This window comes from Mastacembelus armatus, chromosome 16 (genome assembly GCF_900324485.2).
Source record: "Mastacembelus armatus chromosome 16, fMasArm1.2, whole genome shotgun sequence".
In the NCBI taxonomy this organism is placed as follows: domain Eukaryota; kingdom Metazoa; phylum Chordata; class Actinopteri; order Synbranchiformes; family Mastacembelidae; genus Mastacembelus; species Mastacembelus armatus.
In genome coordinates this window covers 11,303,759-11,319,822 of record NC_046648.1, presented here as the reverse complement: position 1 = coordinate 11,319,822, position 16,064 = coordinate 11,303,759, and positions in this window count along the sequence as shown.

The window sequence follows — 16,064 nt, the reverse complement described above, 5'->3', positions numbered from 1 at the left end:
TAAATGTTTCTTTATGATTTTGAAATACTGTATAGCTTCAATCCAGTCTAACTGCTTGTATATTCAGTGTGTTTTTGACTGAAGCCAATTCTAAAACAAGTCAAAATAAAATCATTTTGCAGAGATGTTTGTATTGTGTGTTGAGTTTAGTAGACAAAAATAAAACATGGCTGCTCAAACCAGGGGCTGGGGAGGTGGGACCCCTTAAATTTGACTGGCCCCAGATGTACCCCTAACTCTTGACTTGCTTCAAAACACTTCTTAGGCATTGAATCCAGATGGGCAGTCATGAGGTGTGAGTGAATCTGTGAGGCATTTCAGGCATCAAAACCATGTTTTGTTTTTTAAATTAACAAAGTGTACATTGTGTCTGTATTCTGCATAGACCCATGGTGGCACCCTAATAAATTTCTGGACCAAGAACTTTTTTTTGGGAATGTTTGACTGAATCCTCTGTCAGACAGAGACAGAGACAAAGAGAGCTTCAATGAGATCCCAAGGGAGGTTGGGGACATTGAGTCCAAATGATCAAGCTCCTTCATGCCAATAAACCACTTTGCTCTCAGAGTGCAGGTCTACTTGTGGTTCCCAGAGTTTCCAATAGTAGAATGGGAGGCAGAGCCTTTACCTATCAAGCACCTCTCCTGTGGAACCAACTTCCAGTCTGGGTTCTGGAGCCAGACACCCTGTACTTTTAAGGCTAGACTTAAAACCTTCCTTTTTGACAAAGCTTATAGTTAGGGATTCATGGTGGTTCATGCTTAGTCATGCTGCTGTAGGCCTAGACTGCCTGAGGACTCTCCATCGGTGCACTGAGCTCCCCTACTGGTTCTGCTGGAGGTTTCTTCTGTTTTTCCTTCCCACTGTCGCCAAGGGGGGCAAGCACTTGTTTTTCTTTTGTAAAGTGCCTTGAGATGATTGAATTGTGATTTACTATACAAATAAAACTGAATTGAATTGAACTGAATTGAATGGACCATGTTCTCCACCTCCACTGTCGATGCAGCAGCTCGGAGCTGTGGTCGTAAGGTCTCTGGTACCTGTTGTGGTGACAATCACCGAACCCGGTAATGGACACCAGAGGTAAGGGAGGCGGTAAAGCTGAAGAAGGAGTCCTATCGAGCCTGGTTTGCTTGTGGGACTCCTGAGACAGCTCATGGGTACTGGCAGGCCAAGCATGCTGTGGCCCTGGTGGTGGCAGAGGCAAAAACCCAGGTCTGGGAGGAGTTCAGTGAGGCCATGGAGGAGGACTATCCGTTGGCCTCAGGAAAATTCTGGCAAACCGTCTGGCACCTGGAAGTATTGGTGCTGGCGTTTTCTTAACCAATGTACAAGAGCCAACATTATTAAACCTTCCTAGTTGACCCTCCTGATAGTGAAAAGTGTCATGACAGCGCTGGCTCATCATTGGAAGCATCAGCAGCTGCATCTTAAAAGACATTTTCAACACTTATCTTCGCTGAACACTGGTATAGCTGGCTTGTACCCATCCTGTCCAGTTGGCTTCATGACAGGGAATGATTGGTTCAGCTCCAACAGAGGACGTGATATTCAGCTGCACTGAGAGGGTGCGCCTAAAGGTAGTGAATTGTTACTTTTGCAAGTGACAGCATTCTGTGTGCATGCCAAGCTGCTCCACGTGTCTGCATTCATGAACCTCATAAAATTAGGTTCTCTGATTATCAGTGGCATCAAAGAACTGTTGTGCACTGTTACGTATGTCTGCTATTCATAAACCATGAACACATGCTGTACTGCCACTCTAGTTAGAAGCCAGGTTACCGGAGTCACTGGTTTATATTAACAGCTGTGTCCCCCCCTCACATGTCATAGACTTAACATGGATGGATCTCTTTTGGATTCAGGTGGATGATGTGTAATGTGACAGAGTTCCAGCAGTCACAGCGGAACTACACACACCATTATGTTAAAAAACCCACTGTGTTCGTTTTCTGGAATAATGTAATACAGCAGTAGCTATTAGCACAGTAATAGATTTCAGGAACAAAACACGAACCAATGCAAAGAAAGCTGAACAGAGGAGTCAGGATGCACACCATTAATGGCATTTCACCTATGACAGAAAGAATTGCAACCAGTTTGGTACATGTAGAGGGGTGTGTGTGTGTGTGTGTGTGTGTGTGTGTGTTTATTTTGTAGCAGCCTGGACTCAACAATATATATCTGTCCTGCTTTATATATATATATATATATATATATATATATATATTTACATAACCAAATATGTTTTGGGTTCAGGTGGATGATATACAGTGGGTACGGAAAGTATTCAGACCCCTTAAAATTTTTCACTCTTTGTGTCATTGCAGCCATTTGCCAAAATCAAAAAAGTTCATTTTATTTCTCATTAATGTACACTCAGCACCCCATCTTGACAGAAAAAAACAGAAATGTAGAAATTTTTGCAAATTTATTAAAAAAGAAAAACTGAAATATCACATGGTCATAAGTATTCAGACCCTTTGCAGTGACACTCACATTTAACTCACATGCTGTCCATTTCTTCTGATCCTCCTTGAGATGGTTCTGCTCCTTCATTGGAGTCCAGCTGTGTTTAATTAAACTGATTGGACTTGATTAGGAAAGGCACACACCTGTCTATATAAGACCTTACAGCTCACAGTGCATCTCAGAGCAAATGAGAATCATGAGGTCAAAGGAACTGCCCAAAGAGCTCAGAGACAGAATTGTGGCAAGGCACAGATCTGGCCAAGGTTACAAAAGAATGTCTGCAGCACTCAAGGTTCCTAAGAGCACAGTGGCCTCCATAATCCTCAAATGGAAAAAGTTTGGGACGACCAGAACTCTTCCAAGACCTGGCCGTCCAGCCAAACTGAGCAATCGTGGGAGAAGAGCCTTGGTGGGAGAGGTAAAGAAGAACCCAAAGATCACTGTGGCTGAGCTCCAGAGATGCTGTAGGGAGATGGGAGAAAGGTCCACAAAGTCAACTATCACTGCAGCCCTCCACCAGTCGGGGCTTTATGGCAGAGTGGTCCGACGGAAGCCTTTCCTCAGTGCAAAACACATGAAAGCCTGCATAGAGTTTTCCAAAAAACACATGAAGGACTCCCAGACTATGAGAAATAAGATTCTCTGGTCTGATGAGACCAAGATTGAACTTTTTGGCGTTAATTCTAAGCGGTATGTGTGGAGAAAACCAGGCACTGCTCATCACCTACCCAATACAATCCCTACAGTGAAACATGGTGGTGGGACCATCATGTTGTGCGGGTGTTTTTCAGGTGCAGGGACAGGACGACTGGTTGCAATTGAAGGAAAGATGAATGCGGCCAAGTACAGAGATATCCTGGAAGAAAACCTCTTCCAGAGTGCTCAGGACCTCAGACTGGGCCAAAGGTTCACCTTTCAACAGGACAATGACCCTAAGCACACAGCTAAAATAACAAAGGAGTGGCTTCGGAACAACTCTGTGACCGTTCTTGACTGGCCCAGCCAGAGCCCTGACCTAAACCCAATTGAGCATCTCTGGAGAGACCTGAAAATGGCTGTCCACCAACGTTCACCATCCAACCTGACAGAACTGGAGAGGATCTGCAAGGAAGAATGGCAGAGGATCCCCAAATCCAGGTGTGAAAAACTTGATGCATCATTCCCAAGAAGACTCATAGCTGTACTAGCTCAAAAGGGTGCTTCTACTCAATACTGAGCACAGGGTCTGAATACTTATGACCATGTGATATTTCAGTTTTTCATTTTTAATAAATTTGCAAAAATTTCTACATTTCTGTTTTTTTCTGTCAAGATGGGGTGCTGAGTGTACATTAATGAGAAATAAAATGAACTTTTTTGATTTTGGCAAATGGCTGCAATGACACAAAGAGTGAAAAATTTTAAGGGGTCTGAATACTTTCCGTACCCACTGTATATATATAAAACCAAATGACTAAGCAGGACAGATATGCAGAACACAGAACGCAGTGGCATTACGCATGACCACCTGAATGTTTACCTTAATGTGTGTGTGTGTGTGTGTGTGTGTGTGTATATATATATATATATATATATATATATATATAGATAGATAGATGGCAGTGGGAGTGCTTGATTAAAAGTTTAATTACATTCTCAGCACCTATAAATTTGGTGTTAGAAGTGAGTTTGCTGTTCATACAAACAACAAAGTGCCAGCAGAGTAGTGTTGATCAATAACCAGACCTGGTTCTCTTCTTAGCAGATCAACACAAACAAATTGCTTTGTTTGCTTGGTCTGAATAAACCTACCAATTGTGATGTGTTGTGGGGGTATCCTGTATTTTATGTATTAAATAAGTGACAAAAACATGAATATCTAATGTAAGCACATGATTATTGAAGTACGCCAGTTTTATGAAGAACATGTAGTACTGAAAGGCCTACTCTGCAAGACATTGTATTTGTTTTCAATCTTGGCTCCCTCTATAGTTACCAACTATGTTCCTGTGGTTTGTAATTCACTTTTACACCACTGTCAAAAACAGAAATTGTACTTTGAGCCCCACATGGACAGAAATATGTGTGCATTTGATGATAAGGTAAGTGATAATTAATTGGCAAAGACAATGACAGAAACCAAGAATCAACATCAGCTGTCATGAGAGTAAATAAAGGTTTCATGCACAGTCTACCAAAGTTACCAATGGCAGGTGTCCCAGTTGTTGAGTGGCAATGAAACACTTAATCCCTTTTACAATTCAGTGTCATATGAGAATGGATTCAAAGCTGTTAATTTAAGATATAATTGTTATGTATGTTTCCTTCAAGAGATTTTAAGGAACAATTTACAAAATAACCAATGATCTATGTAGAACTAATGGGAAGCAAAGAATGAATTGTGCAAAGCCTACAAACGTATGCATGAAGATGTTGGACATATACTGGTCCCTCTATGTAAAACGTGGACCTTGATTTAGAAAAATCCTAGATAAGACAAAATTCAGGTAAATTTCAGGTACAACTATTGGCTAAGGTTCTCTGGTCCATCAGGATGTTGTGAAGGGGATGGTCAGTGTATTCCAGGATGGTCTCTACCTTTTTCTGTCCATCTCTCCAGCACAGCCTCCAGTGAGTCCAGCCTCATTCCAGTCACTGAACCAGCTTTTTGCACCAGTTTGTCCAGCCGGCTTGCATCCTTCTGCTTTCTGATCTCCTCCACATCGCCACCTCCTCCTCCACCTCCTTGCAAACTCCAAGCAGCTTTCATGGGTTTTGCACTGAGGAGAGGCTTCCGTCTAGCCACTCTACCATTAAGCCCAGATTGCTGGATGGCTGCAGTGATGGTTGTCCTTCTGGAACTCTTCAGGATCTCTGGAGCTCAGTCAGAGCAACCATTAGGTTCTTGGTCACCTCTCTTACTAAGGCCCATCTCCCACGATTGCTTAGTTTGGCTGTGTGGCCAAACTTGGAAGAGTCCTGGTTGTGCCAAACTTCATCCATTTGAGTATTATGGAGGCCACTGTGCTCCTGTGAACCTTCTGTGCAGCGGAAAGTTTTTGCAGCCTTCCCCAGCTATGTGCTTTTAAACAGTCCTGTCTCTGAGCTCTGCAGGGAGTTCCTTTAACTTCATGGATTGGTTTTTGCTCTGATATGCATTGTCAGCTATGAGGCCCTCTATAGGGAGGTTTGTGCCCTTCCAAATCATGTCCGATTTATTTAATTTACCACAGGTGGACTCCAATCGATGTACAGAAACATCTCAGCAACAATCAAGAGAAATGGGAGGTGCCTAAATCTAATTTGTGTTGTTGCAATGGATCTGAATATTTATGTTTCTGTGATATTTCAGTTTTTCCTTTCTCAAAATTTCCACAACCATTTGGTGTCAGAAGTGATTTTCTTTGGCTGATTGGATCAGGGCCTGAGACACACAATGACTGATCATCCTGGAATACATTGTCTCAGCATCTAACCATTGGAAACCTCAAAGAGATGGACCACGTTCATACTAAATGGTGAGAATTTTTATTCTTTACCAATTTCCATTAAGTAACATTTATTTGGTGAACAGAGTAGACCAGGTACATAGGAGCAGGAAAAAATCTAACAGTAAAAAAAAAAAGCATTTGCAGAAATGGAAAGTCATTAGAAAGCACTGGCTTTGAAGCACAATGCAGAGATGCAGTAGAATAAAGGTTAAACAAAACTGTCCTCCAGTGCCTCAGCCTTGCCTGAAAGTTTATATTTGTTCCTCTTTACTTTGACCCAATTAGTTAATTGTTTTCACCTGTGCCTTGTTTTGTTCCTTTGGTTCATATACCCCCTTCTCAGCCACAGTTTTTGCCAGGTTATACTGTCATGTTGCAGGGTTATAATTAAGATTAGGACCAATGATTACACCCACTCTGGTACTTCAAGGTGCAAACAAGGACTTTATTTTAAACAAGGAACCAAAACAAAGCAAGGAGCAAAGATACAGGGCTAGGCAGGGAAAAGGTCAAAACTGGATACTAAAAGACAGGGAAATGTAAACTAAGGGACAAGACACATGAATTAAGGGGACAGGACATCAACACGAACACAGGGGAAACAAAGCAATGAGAGTCTGGGTCACACGCACTCGAGGACAAACCAGACTACAGGGAGACATGGACATGAACACCAGGGAACAGAGCATGAAAGCCTGGGTCACACACACAATGGGGGATGCACCAGACTACAGGAAATATGAACATAGGTTATAGGGACAAAGTAGAAAAGTCTGGGTCACACATACATTCGGGGACACACCAGACTCACAGGGAAACATGAACAAAGCAGGGAGGTCTGGAAAACACATACACAAAGAAGAAACAGGAAACTCAACCGAAACAGGGTAGTCCAAGAACAAAAATCCAAAAGCAGGCTTGAAGCATGGTAACAAAAACAAGGCAAGATCAGGTAGACAAAGCAAGGCCTTTAGTCAGGGGAATTTAGTCAGATAACCTGACAAAGATTGTGGCTGAGAAGGGAGTATATAAACCAAAAGAACAAAACAAGGCACAGGTGAAAACAATTAACTAATTGGGTAAAGAGGAACAGAACAGACCAAAACTAAACCCGGCATGATCTGCCAAAATAAGGGCACAAAAATGGAAACTGAAAACACGGACCATGACAATACTACTATAAGTTGCACCACAATATTAGTGACTTTTAGCAAAAACAGCCTTGTGGAACAGAAAAAAAAACATATATGTCTCAACATTTATAATACTCACTCATATCATCATTTTTGGTGGCAAGAATCACATGTTCATGTGTTGTTCTTTTATCTACTCCAGCCTACTGTAAGTTTCCTACAGTCTATAATGATGCACTCTTAGAGTCACTTCAGCTCACACCAAGGACAGCACTTTTAAAGTTTTTTGATTTAATGATCTCTGATCTGACAGAAAAGAAACGTGACACAGTTGCATTATTAATATATCTTAAGGACACAAAGGCAGTCTGTCTACATTGTAATTTGTTCAACAGCATGTTATCTTTTTGGGTCATGTGATCACAAATCCCTATTACCCAGGCACATTTAAACACTCTAGAATATTCTAAAACCTGCCATAAAGAAACAAGCTTTTTCATTTTTTGGGCATTTGCTCCAACTGTAGAACATTTATTTCAAATTCAGTTCAGTTTCAATTTAGTTTATTTGCATAAAACCAAATCATAATACAATCATCTCAATACACTTCACGTAGAAACCCAGCAAATCCTTTATGAGCACTTAGGCATTTTTATAAACATCTTTGCATGCTACTTCTAAACAGGGGCTGCAATCACATGACAAGATGAGTTTAACACCAGACACAACACAGGCGTTTATTGATCTCTATAGTCTACATTTGTTTTAGGGTAACCTGACTTGAGTAGACTCTTCACACAGACAGCTGACCAGAGAAATGGACATCTGATATAAATATTGTATAAAATCATAGATGAAGATTATGACCTGTTGCCTATTTTTCCTGCTTGTTGCACAGGTCTGCCCAGATATCTCTTTGCAGTTACAGGAGCAGGGAAGGCTGTCATGGCATCCAGTGGCAGTATTGGTTATTCAGATTAAACTAGATCTAGACCCAAGTTTGCAGACAAAGAGCTTCTATTAACAAAAGAAGGTAACTTAAAACAAGGTATTTACAGAGTCCTGCAAATGGGGATCCAGGAAGCAGTAAGGGAGCAGGTTTCTGACACAACTAGGACTACACAAAGATGAGGGTGACAGTAATCCAGGACTCATGGATAAGCAGGTGAATGGTATAACCTGGGAATATAAGATAGCTGATAACCAAATAACCCTCAGGTGTGGCTCATCACCTCATTGCCTAACCAGCACACATACACACAAGGAATGAGACATGGGAGGGAAAACCAAAGAACAACGAAAAAACGCAGGTCAAAGTAATGAAGGGAAATGGGAACATAGAGCAGGAAACTGGAAACTAGCTATGGGGAACACGGGAATTAATACAAAATAAAGGTCTCTGACAGGAAGTGGGAGTGGATCCTGACAGGTATAACAAATTACATATAAAACACAGCTATAAATAGCAAAAGACTAGGCAGGTAGGGCTGATATAATAATGTAACAAATAATGTGCTTAAATAAAGGATGTAATTGCACATAGTAGTGAGAAGGAGTTGCATTTGAGAATAAAACAGATAAAGTTAATATGATAGAAAACTAAGAGCCATTCATCATTACTGTTGTAGTGTTAGGTCTTTGTTGTTCATTATGACATTATAAACAAATTTGTATTCAATGAAGCTTTGTGTAAAAAAAGAGAAATGTATTTTTCTGAAATCACCCACAACAGTAACAACTCACATGTCCTGTTTGCTACAGTGAATAGATTAACAAACCCTCTGTCTCCATTGCCATCAGAACTAATTTCAACATCTAAATGCAATGAGTTTGCATTATTTTTTAATGACAAGGTTCAAGGTTTTAAACATGCAATGCAAGGGCCTTGAGATCTGTTGTCATCAAGCCTCTCCTACAGTAAAGTATTCTTGATGCCACTGTACTGAACAACTATCAGTCTGCTGTTTTTAGGTAAAGTCCTTGAAGAAATATCAACAACATACTGACTTTCTCCTCCTAAAAAACTGCTTTGACAATTTTCAGTCATATTTTAGGTCCCATCACAGCACTGAGACTGCATTCATCAAGGTGACAAATGCATTCGTCTGAACACCGCCACTGGCCAAGTCTCTGTCTTAGTACTGTTGGATCTGAGTGCTGTTATTGAGACAATAGACCATGTGATCCTGTTACAAAGGTTAGAGGACTGGAAAGGCATCTCTGGAACTGCCTTTAAACAGCTTAAGTGATATCTTGAAGTACTTTGTTGAAATTGGTAACTGTGTCTTAGACTAAATGGCCTTGACATGAATGGTCCCCCAGGGATCCATCATGGGACTCCTTTTGTTCAATCTTTGCATGTTTCCTTTAGACCAGTTGATACGCAGCAACAATGTGTCCTACCATAACTATGCAGATGACACTCAGATTTACATATCACTCACAGCAAGTGAATATGGACCAGTCGACATTGTCATTGCATTAAACAGACCACTGCGTGGATGCAAAACAACTTTCTCCAAATAAACAGACAAGACTGAAGTAATCATCTTTGTGCCACAGAAACAAAGAGAAAGTGTCAGCAGCCACCTCAAGCCTCTTTCTCTAAAATCTAAAAATCAGGTTAGAAATCTAGGCCTAATCATGGACTTAGACTTGAATTTTAACATCCATCCATCCACTCATCCATCCATTATCCATACCTGCTTATTCCTAGCCAGGGTCACAGGGAACTGCTGGAGTCTATCCCAGCTGTCTTTTGGGTGAAAGGCAAGGGTACACCCTGGACAGGTCCATCACAGAACCACATATAGACACACAACCTTATACACTCACACTCACTCCTGTGGGTAATTTTAGTCACCAATCAACCTTACATGCATGTTTTTGGACTGTGGGAGGAAACCGGAGTACCCGGAGTAAAACCACGCAAGCATGGGGAGAACATGCAAACTCCACATAGAAAGGTCCCTGACGGGTCGCAAACCCGCAACCTTCTTGCTGTGAGGCAACAGTGCTAACCACTCATCCACCGTACTGCCTGAATTTTAACAGTCACATTAAATCATGAGCAAATCAAACAGATCTACTTAATATCCACCTGATTGGGTTATACCTTGTGCTGACATTCCTGATGATGACATGAATATGCTTGTGTAATTTTGTTGAAATGATTTTATTCTCACTGCTTGTTTTACATCTTAGGGATGTCTATGTTTCCCAAAAGTGCTTTTCTACTGAACATTTTGATAGTGTCTTAAGCTGGATCCATGTTAAAGGGACATTTATGTACAACCTGTGTAAACTTGGAAGATTAAGTATAATCAAAAGGGGGGAGTGTAGTGGATAATCTATTTTATGAACTGTATAGAGATGTCCTTAGAACAAATTATTGTTATGGCACCTGTTTGTTCTTGTTTTGCATTCCTCTCCAGAATGTCTTGACTCACTTAACCAGTCTATTCCCTGCCAGGGACAAAGACGGGCTCTGGCAACTTCTGCATCCATCCTGATACTGTATAAAACTCATTGTGACCTTTGTTTCTTTCCAGCAGACTGCTTTAGCATCTTTGCAAAGACAATAAAATATGTAAAAGAAATTTGGGTCTCAATTCATTTCAGACTCTCCATAGCATATTAAAGTTTGTAGGCTGGCACCACTTCAATGCCTGCACCACAGATGTGGACTGGATAAGGAGGGGGCTTAGACCTTTGAAAGTGCTCATAGCATGAAAATCAGGTCTTTTGCCATGTAGTGGCAGCCATAGTTCACAGTGGAGTGACTGTGGCAGAAGGTCAGAGGTTGGCCAGCTTAAATAGTCATGTCACAACAGGAGCAAATGGGAATTGAACCACTAAACCTAGATCAGTGTGGATTCCATCCACATGTTGATGTTTGTTGCTCAAAACTTTAGAGTTGAGTTATATATCTATCTATATATCATCAATATCTCTTGTCTGATGGATGAACCATCAGACCTAACTGTATCAGTCAGCTCCTTCATTTATCCTAGATTTAGCACATTGCCACCATTTTGACTAACAGCTTTGTTGTTGCCCTGGTTAATGTTCTTCTACTGGTATTTCCTCTAGAGGAAGACTTGCCAGTCATTTTAAAGAGCGGTAATTTAATATCACCAGAGTTAATACTTAGAAACATTTCGAATGTATTTCTAATAAACTACTTCATGCATGAACTAAAGGTTGCTGAATATTGGATGTTCATACCAACATGACACTGGAAATCCTTACATGCTTTTTCCCTTAAAGGGTAACTGCATAAATTCCCATTAAGGCAGTCTGGTTATGATTCAATTTGATGAATTTTAGAGATCTACTTTTTTTTCTGGCTATAAGCACACTAAAATTTGCACAGGTTATGTGTGGCTGCTCTGGCAAATAAAGAATGCTGATGGAAATCAATATGGCAGAATCTCCAATTAAGCCTGTAGATTTGTGGGTGTGTGCAGGTCAAAGATGAGGGCTGGTCTCCTTCCTAGCCTGATGGACATTGTCTGTTTGCTTTAGTCATCTCAGTCTGCTCTGCTGCTGGACTCTCCCAGGCCTCTGCCTCACCAATACCTCACTATTAAAATCCTCTCTTCCTATTAGTTATTCTTCATTTTAGCTCTTCTTTTAGCACCTTCTGTGCTCTCCAGCAGGCTTTTCAATCTCTCTTCCCATTAGGTATGAAGAAACCAGCAAGACATCAAGAAACCATGTAAACAGCACAAGAGGCTGAGAAGGCTTTGATGGTTAGGCCATCATAATGTGGTGCAGAAAATCTTTTCCTCTGAAAACCCTGATTCTCAGTTTGACTTTTACTCAAATTACACAAGACTTTTGCTACACTTACTATTATTATTCCACTTGCTTCTTTTGATCATTTTCTGGGTATATGAATATATGGATGATGAATGTATGAAGTAGGAATGTCCCGATGGAAGTTTTTCCCCTAATGGTGATCCAAGTCATTTAACATTGTGTATCTGTCCTGATCTGATACTTGTTTTTTCCTAGATAATGTACTTGCACAGTCAATACCTCTAGTACAAGTTTTTCAGATCAATCCAGTGTTCAGTAGATCAGACCTGCACAACATTCAGGAGGAATTTTTGACCATTCTTCTGGTGCTAAAGGTACAAAAATTACAAAAACAAAAAATTAATACGAAGAATGAAATGGACGCAAAGTTACTAACATCTCACTGCATTTGCTAAATAAACCAATATAATTTTAAAATTGTATCTAAAAAAATAATAAAAATTATTTCAGGTTCCTATAGGGCTAACTCAGTGTTGGGCCCTTAGTAGTTCTCTACTTCTGCTGTCGGTTACTGGTCAGGTCTGCTCGCAATTTTCGTCAGGGGAAAGCAGATTTAAAGCTTGTAGCGTGGCTGTCAGTGTGGCTGTGCTCATTTACACCATCAGTGTGGCTATAATATGCAAGTAAATTAAAAAGCTGCAGTGATGCAATATTTTGGTACTTTGTGACAGGTTTAGTAAATATCCCCCTTAGAGATGACAAGTAAACACTATTTGCATAGCTGACCCTTTAAAATAGGCTTTTATGTACTTGTAAGGTTAGTAACACAAAAGCAGAAAAAAACATCTCTGATTCAGTTGTTAATTTGGCTCAAACATGAGCCTGATGTCTTTTGTTCACCTGTAGTCTGTAATTACAACAATGATTGGTAAAAAAGATTGGTTGTTCTAATTGGATTACCTTGTCTGAGTATTTCCTGACAATGATATAGTTTAGTATTTCTTTCCCCCTTTCCTCCACTCCACACTACCTCCTCCACCCCTCGGCTCCCCTCTTTGTTCTGTAGTTAGAGGTAACAGTGCATGTCTAATGGAAGCTCCATGAGGTTAAATTCTGCACTCATTTGTTTTTCAAGCCTTTCTCCATGGCTTCCCATTTATGTCCTTACATCCAGGACATCTCATTGATAAATAATTTACAGATGCTTTTCAGGTTAACACACTCAGATAACAAGCATGTAGTAGCCAGAGCTCAAGCAACTTTGTAAAATGAACATGATGTCTTAACCTTCAGAAGTCTTTGGTCATGCCAGTGTGATCAAATCACTTCATCAAGATGTCACAAACCAAGTAAAATATGTAACATTTCTTATATATATCCATCAACTATACTTATTCTTATTTAGGGTCACAAGGTTTTCTGGAGCCTATCCCAGCTCTTTTCGGGTCAAAGGCAGGGGTACACCCTGGACAGGTCCCCAGTCCATCGCAGGGCTATTAAAATTATACTAATATTTAAATGTTTTTACCAAGATTATCTTGAATTTATCCCAATTCCATTAGAATAACTCCCTGATGCACATATGATTAAAAATACACACACTGACTTTGTAAATACACACACCAAATTTCTGTGTTCACACTTTAACTACATGCACAGAATGGCCATATTCCTGAGCAGCCAGATACAGTTTTGTGTTACCGTTTTGCTGCCATTTAAACATTCTTTGTGTTTGTGTATACCTGGAACTCAGCTGTAGAAAGATCAGCATGTCTGTGGTATTGATCCCAGAAAAGCAGACAACAGACTTCAGTGTTAGTTTTGGGGATTATCTTGATTCTTGTATTCCCATACCAGTTGTGATGTGTGTCCATATGCTCAAATGTCAGAAAATGTCACTGCAATCAACACAGCAGAGCTTGACAAGACTACTGAGAGAAAGGAAAAAAAAAAAACATTGCAATGCTAACCAAACACAATACTTTATATGTCGCTAAATCCATAGTTTCTGCAAGTACAATATTCCTGCATGGTAGTTCAGGGAATACAAGTGTGTATTGTGTTTATCATGTTATGCCTTTTGTTTGTGTATGTCATCTCAAGCTTGGACAACATTTTTGAGGAAATCATACTACAGTACATGTAGGTAAGTGAACCATCAATATATTGCTACACTCACCTTGTGGCTACTGGTCAAGACATCGGTTTTACTCTGTTATTATGATTTTCACTGAAAATGCTTGCAGAAGTGTGCTCTTTGCTGAAGTACAATAAGTACAAGTACAGTGATTATTTTGAAGTCTCCTTGTTCATTGAACTCTCGGATAACAAAAAATTTAGACTTAGTTGCTGAGGAACTACAGAAATAACTTGAATCTTAGTAACTTTGACAACATCTTCATTTGCATAATGTTTGTCTATTGGATCTGGTTCTCATACACAAAAGCCTTTTCTGCAGCACACTCAAATCTTGAGCAGTTGAATCACAGCTCTGTCATGAAGTAATGGTTTGACTTTAACAATGTATGCTTGACCTCATGCTTTCTAAATTCCTGTTGCTTCACCAAGGTCCAGCTGGCTGTGTATCTGCAAGCAAGCTTCTGGCTTGTAAGGAATCAACCCATCTGGAAAAGATGCAGTCATACAGCAGTGACATTAAACTGGCTTTACCCAAGCAGATTAACTAATCAGAGATTACACACATGGGGTTTCTTTTTGTAAAACATTATCAAGTACCAGTGGTGGCACATAAATGGATAGATTTAGTAGATTTTGTTAAATTTCCAATCAACTCTTTTGGTGCCAAAGTCATGGGAACATCAAACCAAGACATTTTCAAGGAAAAGATTCAAACAGAATACAGAATGTAGATGCTTTCATGAGCAGGTTAAAGGTTGTGTCACTCTAGATTTTATCACATATCAAACTTGAGCTTCTTTCTGTTTTTCTCATTAAAGCCATCATGGAGTAAGACGAGATGGTCTATCCATCATACCCACACACGCTAGCACAGAACTCGTAGAGCAGTGCTTTGTCCCAGACTCAAACGACCTCTGTGAAGTGGCTTGGGAGTGGGGTGGGCTAATGCTGTTTTTTACAGTCCCATTAATCCCTCTGTTCACAATTTCACGCACAGCTTGGGCCTTGGTGTTATTTTCACAACCTTTCACCACTAATTCCTGTGAATCCTGAAACATAACACCTTCCCTTCTTTTCCCTGCTGCATGCATGTCTCAATTTTCTCTATGCAAAGACAACTTTATCTCCAGTTCCCCCCCATCAAAGCTGAGCTAAAGACAATAAGAGGAATGAGAAGTCCATCCTGAACTTTCTTTACAAGTCCTGTGTTTAAGACAAGCTAACGTCTGGTTCCGCTGGAGCAATCAGAACACGCAGAGGAAGTACATTTGCAGTGATGTAGGAACAAAATGTTTTCTGTGACTAAGTTCACTATCAAACACACAGAGACATTTGCAGATTTTAAGATGTTGGGTGCATTTGGCCACCATAACATGCACACTTCATTACTTCAAGTAATTGCTGCAAGCAAGTATAGGTGTACTTATGCTATAACATGGGATAATATTCACTCATCATTTACAGGATTATTAAAAATTATTACAACTTTGGCACAGTGAGGTCATAAACAGTCTGATTATCAAGAAAGAGAAGCATTCAAATACAAAGACAGTTTGTAAGTTTATTTGTTTTTTGCCAAAAAACCAAACAAATTAAACATTTATGTCAAATAGTTATGAAGTTAGATTTATCAGAAAAAACCCTGGTCTTTGATTTTAGTCTTGGTGAAATCAATAACACCAGTAGCACATGGAGAGGAGATTGGTATAGGACGTTCAACATAAGTGTATCAGTAAAATTAACAACCTTGGGCTTAATGCATATGCAACATTTGGGAGTATTTCCAAGTACACTAAGTCTCCCTGTCTCCAGCACCAAGCCAGAGTGAGATTTCTTGTCCTCTCCTCTCCAGTCACTGGCCCCACCAACCTGCAGTTTCTATTGTTTATTGTTTATTTATTGTTTTTCCTCCCTAATGTTTGTTCAACATTTGCTGGGTTTCTATGTGAAGTGCCTTGAAATATTTTATTTATTTATTCATTATTTTAAATTTGGCACTGTACAAATAAAACGGAATTGAATTTAATACCATCAATTTGAAGCATTTGATAGCTTTGGAGAGTGAATTGTGCCATATGCTGTTACC